This window comes from Dermacentor albipictus, chromosome 2, assembly GCF_038994185.2.
Source record: "Dermacentor albipictus isolate Rhodes 1998 colony chromosome 2, USDA_Dalb.pri_finalv2, whole genome shotgun sequence".
NCBI lineage: Eukaryota > Metazoa > Arthropoda > Arachnida > Ixodida > Ixodidae > Dermacentor > Dermacentor albipictus.
In genome coordinates, this window is record NC_091822.1 from 106,042,796 (window position 1) to 106,054,697 (window position 11,902).

Sequence of the window (11,902 nt, forward strand, 5' to 3'; positions counted from 1 at the left end):
GTGTTGCTGATTCCAAGTTGCATGAGTTTGTCGTTGGATGTGTTCCTTGGGAGGTGGAGAGCTGTTTTATACGCTTTCCGGAGGATGGTCTCCACTTGCTCTTTTTCGGTTTTGGTGATTGCATGGTATGGCAGTGAGTATGTGACCCGGCTGACTATCAGGCTGTTGACCAACCTGAGTGTGTCCTCCTCTTTCATGCCATATCGCTTGTGTGCCACTCTGCTAATCATTCGGCCCACCTGTCCTGCTGCTTTGTTTAGCAGGCAAATTGTGTGGCTGCATTTCCGGCTTCCTTGCAACCACATGCCGAGGATTCTAATCATCTTTTGTTCCGGGATGTTCTGTCCTTCTAGCCTTACTTCGAGCGGGGCATCAGTGGGGTGTCTGCCCACCCTGAGGACATTTTTCTACCATGGATGAAAAAAAAAAAAACGTTCTGGAAAGAAGGTGACATGTAGAATGCTGGAAGGTTCGAAGATGTGCAAGAATGTAAAAGGGATTCTTTGTGATACCGAAATTACGAGACGAAATTACGGGACTGCACATCTGGTACACCGATCAGCACTGCAGCGATTCTAGTGATGACTAGAATTCTGATAAGCAACCTGAAATGGATGTGTGCGTGACAATGAAAAATAAAGTGCGGAACATTAATGTCCTAGAAATCTTCAGAGACAGACGTTGCAGGGAAGGTTCAAGGACTACATAGACACACATTTGGCCACGTCTTGAGAACTGGCTAGAGAGAGGGAGAGGGAGACACTTATTTATATTAGTGTGGAGCACATTCCTCGTAGGGTGTTCACGGCCCCATTGGCTCGCGCCACTCCACGTGTCCACTGGATCAGCCATTGCTGTGCTCTGAGCTGGTTAACGCAATCTTTTAGAAGAAACATGAGGGCGAAGGCATAGGTCATGTAATCTTTGAAGGCGAAAGCCTCAAGTGGCTCGTTGCAATGGCTCATGCCCGAAGAAAGAGACGTCTAGCCCACTGAAGCAAAAGATATCCTCATTAGGACTGGCTCATACCCCAGTAAGCAAGCAAATATGCATTGACTGAATATGAATGAAGAAACGAAAGAAAGAAAAAAAGAAAGAAAGAAAAATGAAGAAAGTCAGAAAGAAGGAAAGGGGGCAAGAATGAGAGAACGAAAGAAACTTTCGGTAGTGCATTGGGCACTCGCATGTGTCGTTGAGGACGTCGACCTACAGCGCCATACGCTTACCTCTCACTGCGGCTAGTTATGTCTTGCAAGAAGTATAACCCCTCGGATCGTATAACTTAATGTATTACCACATGTGCAGCAGGCTTTCGCTTTCAGGTGTTGCAGGAGTGTAACATGCTGCCGAACTTTCTCTTAATCAAATAAACCGAACTTTGACCAATTCCACATAGTGGGTATGGGGGATTGCCCAAGACTCAGGGGCAAACAAACAAACAAACAAACAAACAAACAAACAAACAAACAAACAAACAAACAAACAAACAAACAAGCTAGGAAGCAAGCAAGCAAACATGTGGGTAGCCCGGGAGTTGTTGGCATTCCCAGGTGAAGTAATATAGTGTGAGCTTTGCTACACAGTTGGGACAATATGAAGGATATTGTGTACACGGAAGTGGTGTAAGGTAAACAGACAAGGGAATGAATTAGTATGCAGGTAGGGCTTTAGTGTGAGAAGGCTATGACCATTGATTTCGGCAGAAACGAGGTCAGCCTAAGAAAGATGACTCGGCAGCACCGAGCGCATTGTTCTAACACAGAAAAAAAAAATAACAAGGGTGAGCCTACGCTGAGAACGGCTGTGCTACAGCTAACGGACAAATCTTTTCCAGTACGCCACGTGCGTGAGTAAGGCTTACACACATATTTTAGAGGAACACCTGCTACAGACCATGGTAATAATGAGCGAATTGCAACAACCCCCCCCCCCCCCCCCCAACAACGGCTCGGAACTGGGGCATCTTGCAAACAGTTATTGAGCCTTGCCTCGACATTAAGACAGGTCGAAGTCACTGGAGAGCGACGGCGAATATAACGCCATCTACAGTAGGCGTGATCTCGTTTCGACAGAGTTCTCGAGCGCATCGTGGGCGGGGCGCTTGGCGCGTGACATTTCACTATTCCTTTTCCTAAGTGCTATTTTCGCAGTCGCACCATTTGCGTCGGCTCTAGGTGGCGCGAGCGGTTTTAAGCCGCACTAGGGGTTGGGGGGCGGGTGGGATAAAGGGCTGTCGGTAAGCGAGGCGGCAAAGTTGTGCTCAACTGTGCTGTTCGTGGTATTACTTCAACTCTTAGACGACCACGTCAAAGTGTAAAAAAAAAAGAAAAAAGAAAGAATGAAATGGTATTTGCGTGTTCGCGACCCGCACGGACAGTTGTGTAGAAGAAATGGGGAACTTGAGCTTGAGACCCATTAGGATTTTAATGACCTTTCGCTTAGACTCCTAAGTGGGCGAGCCGGAGGGTCAGACGTGTTCGTGTTTCTTCACCTAGGTGTTGTTCCGCGAACTCCGATCGCAACCCAAAAGTTGTGTCGCCGCGGCTTGCTTTCCTTTTCCGGCGATTCCGATCGTTTCCGCGGGGCGTCACATAAACTCTAAAAGCGAGCCCGCACATCCCGGCCGCCGCAACTAGTGATCGACCGACTCCTGAGGCCGAGGATGATTGATCCCGAGGCCCGAGGTCGGGCCGTAGCACGTGTGGGAAGAGTGACACAGTCGATGGCGGCCATTGATCGCTTTCGAGACATGCTGCCGCCGGTGCCCCGCGTCCGACCATTAGAGTACCTACATTGGCAGGGCTTGGCCAAGCGACGTTCTCGTCAGAAAACTTGCAGCGGAAAGAAAAACTAAGAGACACTCAATCAGTTTACATTGGTAAGGTAGCCATTCAAAGCTTTCTTTGCTCTTCTTTGGCTGAAAAAGTAGAGAAAATGGAGGAACTTTAGTATTTGAATTTCGCGCTAAAGCGAGAGGTCCATGAGGTGAAGGTGACATTCCAAACAGCGCTGTAATTTCGTGCACCTACGCCGTTTCCTCATTGGAAGAGCTCTCACAAGTTACCAAGCTGTTCTTTCGAGCTTTATAACGTCGATACAATATTCATTTCTTGATGCGCAGTTATAACGAGCACCGACCAGGTGTTGCCGAAACCTATGACATCGCAGAAAACCGGTGTGTAAAGTTGAAGGTGGCGTCGCTGACGTCTCAACTCGCGTACTACTGTTGCGTCCTTTGTGGATTACGACACATCCACACCCCCTTAGGCATCAATATTACATATTCGAGAACCACAATACGTCCATCTAACCCAACTCGTTAGATATGTTATTTTTTATCATTTCGTGCTAGTCAGGCTGCCTCCCATTCACTAATTCTGACGCCATGACCTTTCATCGACATCATTACTCGCGATTTAAACGCGGGGCGAAATGTCGTGGGTAGAAAAGCCCACAACTTGAGACTCGCGTTTCCCTAATGGGGTACGCATTTAGCGGCTATCCACTGAACCAGGCTGTGTAAAGACTGAATTTATTGTTTCAATGAACAATAAGGTTTATCGACTATGAAGCGCCTGCAGATGAATATTGTGGTAATATTTTTGAAGAGAATTCTCAAGAATACATTTCTTTTTCGAAGCACGTAAGCATAACACTAGTGCTGTGTCTGCGGGCACATATTAAGAAACGTTAATCAGTAGGGCTCAAGTTGCTTCGAAACTTCAAGGCTCGTGAAGTGCGGCCTGTAGACGTCACAACAATAGCATAAGCAAAATGGTAGCGAAGCAGAAAACGACATGATACTGAAGGAAGCAGAGATAGATAGAGATAGAGACGAAGAAAGAACATCTCTAAGAAAGTGAGAAAATATATTTCCTCAGACTACTTTACGAGCAATATTGGTGCTCTCATTTTCCGTCACTCGCTCTAAAGCGGCCGCTAATCCCTTCCGACCACTAACCAAACTTCAGCTTGAATCCGAACTGTGCGCTCACATCACCCTCGTCTCTGACGTCATCGCAGCGGCCGCCCGTCTAGTTGACCGCGCTCTCTTCAAACACCGGTGTCAAGTCCAGGCAGCGGCAATGGAAAGTTGCCGTGCGCACGCGACCGCGGCGGTAGAATCGTCCAAGCGGCGCCCGAGGATCGACCGGCGCGTCACAACGGTCGCGGACCCCCGATGCGATAGGCTGTCTGTGCCCCGGCCGAGCAGGTGTAGCTTCGCGCTGGAGCCACGTGCAACACGCCGCTCGCGGTGAGAGAGTGAACTTCGTTTTTCTATGTCTGCGGGCACCATTTTTTTCACCGGTGGTCACTGCACCTGCAGCTTTTAAGTAGCACATCGTGAGCATCACGTGGCTGAATCGCACATACACACGACTTTGGCACTCCTCGCTATGATGGAGAGTTCCGGTTGATAGGCAGGCCGGAAACGCGACAGCGATAACCAGGTTCCGGTAAAGCTCTGACAGAGTATTTGCAGGGTCTCACCGGCTTCGAAGTTAAAAGTTAAAATCACTGAAGCGAGGACGAGAGAGCGAGAGGGAAACATGAGAAATGGACACTCGCGAAGAAAGTGAACGAGAAGGCTATATATTCATCGCACGTATGGGACCGCAGGCGAACGTCATATGCGGAAACAGAATGCCACTAAAGCCCTTATGTATTCCATCTCAGTCAGAAACGCGGCGACGAATACTGATGATGCGACACGGAGTATTCCATGCTAGCGTTAGCTTGAGCGCACGGGAGAGACAGCAGCTCTACCGAGTGGATTTGGGCTTATACTTTTGAATTTTCTTTGTCATATATTTACCTTACCTTTTGTTACCTTATATGCCTCGCTATTGAGTCGTGCACTATGTGCTATGTACAACGGACATCGTGTCTTGAAACTCTCGCTGTCTCGATGTTCTTGGAAAGAATAGGCTATAGCCTTTCTGTCAGAGGCCATCAACTAAGACAAAGACAGCAAACTTCACTGATTCTTTCGGATTGGAACTTTCTTTCTGCGACAGCCACATTCTCCCACAATGAAGACCATCATGTTATCTTCGATTGCCTGCATTTTCCACATATAGTTGCGTTCACCGGCTATGGGGAACTAGACAAGAACGCAGCGGTAATAGGCAGTTAGTGCCGGGCGGGGGGATGAGGGAGGACGAGTGCGGTTGTATAAGATGTACCAGTTTAAAAAAAAGGAAGAAATAAATATGCAGTATAATATTTAAAAGCACATCTTTTGCGATAAAACAGAAGCAATAGCGTAGATTAGATGAATCACTTTTGACATTTAGTTCCGTGTGATGTACGCAACTTGCTTTTTGTATGGCATAGTATTGCCTGTTTTGCACTTCCAACTACACACATGGACAAGATTGAGCACCTTTAGATATTCCTTGTTTGCGTAGGTGAGATTTATATTATAGCTTAACGTTTAGAAATATACATGTGGCGTCTCCTCAGATGGTGCAAATCCCATCGTGCTGTTCTACTGTTTGAAGTTTTTTGCTTCAGCTGCTTTGTATGTTCAAGGTTTGGCAAGCGTGGTATTGGCAAGACCCTTCTTTGGCGAGTCAGTAGAAATAATCGCTCCCACTTCTTCTAAATGAATCATCCTTTAGAAGTCCTTACCAACGTGTGAAGGTCGGTCCTTTCTCTGATGAGATAGCACTGTTTGTCAAGTTAACTTCTACCAAAAGAAGAAAAAAAAACGATAAAAGCGTTCTCTGCAACGACTTTCAGATGCAAGATCTTGCTCAGGCGAGACACAGCAACCGTGTCAGCGGCATTTTGAGAATGTTACGGAATCTTTGTTTCCCCTTCTCTCCCTAATTGTTTTCCTGCCCCAGTTTTCTTTTCAATTCTGAATAATACTTTCTTAGCCAGGGCGCTATTCTTTTAGCTCGCTGAAATATTGTTGCCTTATTTTATTGTGAAAACGTAAGGAGAATTTGTACAAGATTTCTTTTATTTGCCGTTAAATGTGTCCCGTGTGACATACGAACCGGACCAACGACATGTTTTCTGTCACCAGGTCAGCTCCGGCTGCATAAAGCAATCCACTAGGGAACTTCTCTAGATAGCTTTGATGGCGATGCGGGTTGGTGGAGAGCATACTCTGTTTCATACACAGCAGGCAACGCTATGAATGCTAGAGCGATTCCTCTCGCTGTTCGTACCCGTGACCAAAAGGTAGCGCGTCACATATGAAATAAAGGTATTAGGTACTCGCCATGTAATTCAATACGAAAATAAGCCTGGTACTTTTGCGTCCCAAATTATGACGCATTTATTGAATGAAAAGCCATCGAAGATCTAGACTTATTTACCACGAAACGATCGGAGTAATACGTTTCTGCGACCAGCTGCCACAGCTCATAACTTGTGCTCGTGACAAGAAACATAGCACGTCGCCTACTAGGAGCACAAATATTGCCTAGCAGCGTGTGATTTGACGCAAACTTGCGTCCAGAAGTAGCAGTTGTAGTGTGGGAAGTAGTTATTTTGCATAAAACGTTACAGATAAGGAATAAGTGCTCTGCGAAACACGCGGAGTGATACTTTTATAGCCACAGTGCTTGCGTAGCTTCTGCAGAGTTGCCTCTGATATGTTTGAAACGGAGTATAGTGAAAATGACTGAAAGAGGGGTCTACTTCTTATGGCAATAATAAGAACCGGCTCTTTGTTAGCACGAACCAGGGGATCTTAAGAGCATGGAATAGACGCGACAGAAAGGTAAAAAGAACGAGCTTTGCGGTACTGGTCACTGCCTCGTTTTCAAACGGGATACTCATTAAACCCACCTATTCATCAATCCAGCCAAAAACACAGTACGGTTAAACTGTACAGCGGAGCGTGCAATTCACACATGTGAGCAGTCTTTGAACATAATGCAGCCAGCCGGCTTATGTAGCGTATACGTGAGCATAGGCTCCGCTGCCAAATTTCCGTCGGATTGCAGGAACTAAAAGCCCAATTTGGTTTGCAACTGCCGTTATGAACTCTGATGGCTGCAACTGAAGATGGCTATCCATGAATGAATAGTAATATAATTGATTAATTGTAGGGGTATTTGAATAGTGACATTTCCGGATCTAATTGAATAAGAATGTTCGGGAAGAAAAATACCATCGAATATTGAATGGAATAGGAATAGAATACCTATTTACACCGCTAGATAGCAGTAATGCCGTTCACAACTTGAATTTCGGTCAGCTTTGGAACTTGTAAATGAAGAGGTCTGAATCATCGTCATTTGCCACACCCTGGCAATAACAGCAATGAAACACAGGAAAACCACGTGAACACGTTTTGAGAGAACAAAGTGCAGTGCTGCAGGACTTCGCATTTGGTTAAAAGATCCGAAGATGGTAAGATTGCTTAAATATCAAGTTGTTTGGTCTAAATCTACAGAGCAAATCATTCGCTTGCCTAAAGGCGAGGCATACATATTGAATAAATTGAAGCTATTGAGGACAAGTTAACTACTCCGCTGCATTCGCTCAGTAGCTGGTGTCTCTCCGAAATAACCGCTGCTTTCCTGCAGCCCAGTAATGCGGAACAGTCTACCTTTCTCCCTGTAGGCTGTGAGCCGTTGTAATGTATGTAAGTTGCCTTAATGTAATAATAATAATAATAATAATAATAATAATAATAATAATAATAATAATAATAATAATAATAATAATAATAAACGGCCCATTTTTATGTCTCCTGCAGGATGAAGGCCTCTCCCAGCGATATTCGATTACCCCTGTCTTGCGCTAACTGACTGCAATTTCCTCCTGCAAATTTCTTCACCCCACCTAATTATCTGCTGTCCTCGACTGTGCTGCCCTTCATCAGGCACCTTAATGGAACTCTAATGGTCCACCGGTTATCTGTCCTACGGCTTACAAGGCCCTACCCAGCTCCATTTTCTTTCTCTTAATGTCGACCAAAATATCAGCTATCCCCGGTTTGCTTTCTGATCCACACCCTCTCTTCCCAACTCTGAGCGTGACGCCTAAAGTTGTTCGTTCCGTCGCTGTTTGCGCGGTCCTTAACTTGTTCTTTAGTTCCTTTGTTGACTTCTAAGTTTCTGCCCATACGTTAGCCCCGGCAAAATGCAATGATTGTTCCTCTTTTTTTCAATGACAGTGGTAAGCTTCCAGTCAGGATTTGGTAACGCGTGCTGTATGCACTCGAACCTATTTTTATGCTTCTGCTAATTTCATTCTCATTATCAGGGTGCCTTATGAGTAACTGATCTAGTTATAAACGTACTCCTGCACAGACTCTAGAGGCTGACTGGCGATCATGAATACTTTCCCTGCGAGGGTACTGAACGCTACTTTTATCTTCTGCATATTAATCTTCAGCCATCCTCTAACACTTTTTCGGTTAAGGTCTTCAATTACTTGTTTCAATTACTTGTTACTTCAATTAATCTCCAGTATTGTTGAACAGGACAATCTCGTCTGGAAACCGCAGGTTGTGGAGATATTCGCAGTTTATCCTCACTCTTAAGTCTTCTCAGTCTAATAGTTTGAATACGTCTTCTAAGCATGCAGTGAATGGCATTGTTGAGACGGAACCTCCTTGCCTGACCCCTAGTCTTGTTAAGTAGTGTTCTATTAATTTTATATTTTCCTTTGGAAAACCAATGCTGCTGTGGGATCTTTGTAGATATTTTTCAAGGTATTCGCGTATGCCTCCTGTACACCTTGATTAGACAATGCCTGCATGAGTGCGGGTGCCTCTACTGAATTAAATGCGTTTTCACAATGAAAGCCATATAGTGAGGTTCACTGTATTCCGCGGATTTCTCATTTACCTGACCGATGGCATGGTTGTGATCCATTTTAGAATATCCCTTTCTGAAACCAGCTTGTTCTTTTGATTGATTGACGACAAGTGTTGGGAATTACTTTGGTGTTTATTTCGCACAACACTGAAAGCAAGCTAATGGGCCTTTAATTGACTCTTTAACGTCTCCGTTCTTATGGATTAAAGTAATGGGGGTATTATTCTAGCTCTGAGGAATTGCGTATACAGGACCTCAAGCTTTTCAAGCATAATATCTCTTCCATCTTTCATTAAATCATCTGTTTTTCCGTCTTCCTCTACTGCTTTTCCTCGGTATATGACTTGCAAGACCCTTGCTGGTTATAGAAGGAACATGTTCTCCACTACTTCTTATGAAGGTTGCGTGGCTACTCTGGCAATTGTACAAGTCAGTGTAGAATTCTTCTGCTGCTTTTGCTATATGATCGAAATTGCTCGCGACATTACTCTGCTTATCTTTCATGGTATACATATTGCCTCTGGCAAATTTTACTCTGACTGATATCATGCCGAGGCCATTTTCCAGTGCTTCCTGAATATTGCCGACGTTATTATTTCAACTATCGCTTACTTTCCTCTAGTATGGCAAATTTGAAAGTTCAGAGAATTTCGTCTGATCACTTAATTAGACACTTTCGTGCTTTGTCCTTTCTCATAATAACCTACCCTTACTAATCTCTCCTAGTTTGTGTCTGCAAGCGACACTAATTCTCGGTCCTCTGGTGTACACACTGGCATATGTTAGGGCTCAGTCGTCGCCCCTTTGGTTTTTATTATATATATTAACGAATAGCCTTCACTCGTTTCGTTTAACGTTCGGTCTTTATTAAATAATAAAAAGTAAATAAATAAATAACTGTCTCCAGCTACACCCTACCTATGAAAAACTCGGTAAAGGATGTTAGCCAGCTATTCTTGGCCACTTGTAGCTGCTCTTTTATGTTACAATGTCATCCCAATAAATATATATTAGTTAAGTTGCTCAGAAAGAGAAAGAACTGTCACGGGAGCAGCTTCCCCAGGCCCCGTCCTCCGGTTTTTGAGCCATTATCGAGAAAACACACGCACACACACACAAACAAAACAACGTGCTCATTTGAAAAAATTCCATGTTTGCTTCACATAAGCAAGCATACTTGTGCCCCTACAGATCATAGAAAGCTACGCAATTCTTTGTAATGGCGTTTGTTTTAGAGCGCAGCTCTTTGGCGTCCGTTCCTGGGTTTCGCGTCGTCGTCGTCGTCGGCGTTGTCGGCGTTGTCGTCGGCCTCGTAACCAGCTCGCCGACGAATCTGCTGCTCCGCCGCCGCGCATGCGCGCTGTCGGCTCTCCGGGCGAGGGAGGATGATGGAAGGGAGGAGGAAAGACTGTGGAGGAGGCTGGCTACACAAATGGCTCTTTGGCGTCCGTTCCTGGGTTTCGCGTCGTCGTCGGCGTCGTCGTCGGCCTCGTAACCAGCTCGCCGACGAATCTGCTCCGCCGCCGCGCATGCGCGCTGTCGGCTCTCCGGGCGAGGGAGGATGATGGAAGGGAGGAGGAGAGACTGTGGAGGAGGGCTGGCTACACAAATGGCTCTTTGGCGTCCGTTCCTGGGTTTCGCGTCGTCGTCGGCGTTATCGTCGGCCTCGTAACCAGCTCCGCCCCCCTTTCATCCCCCCAGCGCTAGCAGCGACCGACTGATACCGCTTTCGTGAGTCCGCTACCGCACTCACGAAAGACGTCGTGCACTTCCTGCAACTCGCATTAACCGTCCATCGATCCACACCGATGTTAGTAGTGGGGGACTTTAATGTTGACATAAAGACAAACAGCAATTTCCTAACACTTATGTGGGAGAACATCCCGTTCCTCTCGCTCGTAACGCGTCCCACGGCTGTGACAACCTCGCGAGGCACTTGTGTAGATCTCGTCTTTGAGAATCAAGCATTGGTGTACCAAGTCGAACATATATCAGTCTATTTCTCCGACCACAAAGCTTCCTTCATGACTGTCAAGAACTGTTAGTGGAGTCTTTGTTAAAGGAATACGTGTGAAAAATAAAAAAAAATTCTGTGATAGCGCATACATGTGTTGCTCGATTTCTTTGCCTCAATCTATCGAAAAGGTGAAACAGCTTATTTGCTGCGCTCAAATTTCGCATTAGGAAGTAACGTAATCGTCGGTAATTTTTTAAAGTTAAGCTTTCTTTGCCTAGACCGCCTCGGTTGCATGTCAGCCAGTATTTCGTCTAGCAGGACACAGCTCACGCGCCTACATAGCACGGAATTTACCCACAAAACAGTGCCAGTAAGGCTACTTCTGTTCTGCGTTGTAAAACAATAAATCGCCTCATAATATCTTCGCATATAATTCCGGCTCATAGCAACCTTTAAAACACACAGATATCTTAATGGAAAAGCGCCTTCTTTGATTTGAGGTACTTTGAGGTACCAGCCATCCCGAAGGCACTGCGTAACCAAAGAGTACAGGAAACATACGTGAATACCTCAGGAAATATCTATGACTTCACAGCTATCTTGATTCTGCAGAAGAAAACCAGAAAAATACTAATCGAGAAAGGAGTCGGGCAAGCAGAGTCTCTCCAGTGCTATTCATTGCCTGCTTATAAGAAGTATTTGGGCTGCGTGTATTTGACTGGGAATCGTTAGGAGTTAGGATCAACGGCGAATACTTCAGCAATTTGCGGTTTGCCGATGACATTGTCCTATTCAGCAACGGTGTCGATGATTTGCAACCAAAGTATCGAAGACCTTAGCCTCTAAAGAATAGGAGTAGGCTGAAACATGATTTGCAAAATGGAAAGGAAATATTCAATAGCCTGGCAAGAGAAAAAGAATTCGTGAATGGTAGTCATTCCCTAAAATACGTGCAACAGTACGTTTCTCTAGACCAGGTACTCACAGAGGACACTGATCATTGGAAATGAATTTACAGAATGAACATAGGTTGGAATGCACGTGGTGGACGTTGTCAAGTCACTGTTATTTTTGAAAAGAGAATTGCAAGAGCGTTGCATTCTGCCAACAAGAACACAGAGGGCGGAAACTTGGAGCTTAAAGGGACCCTTAAGCG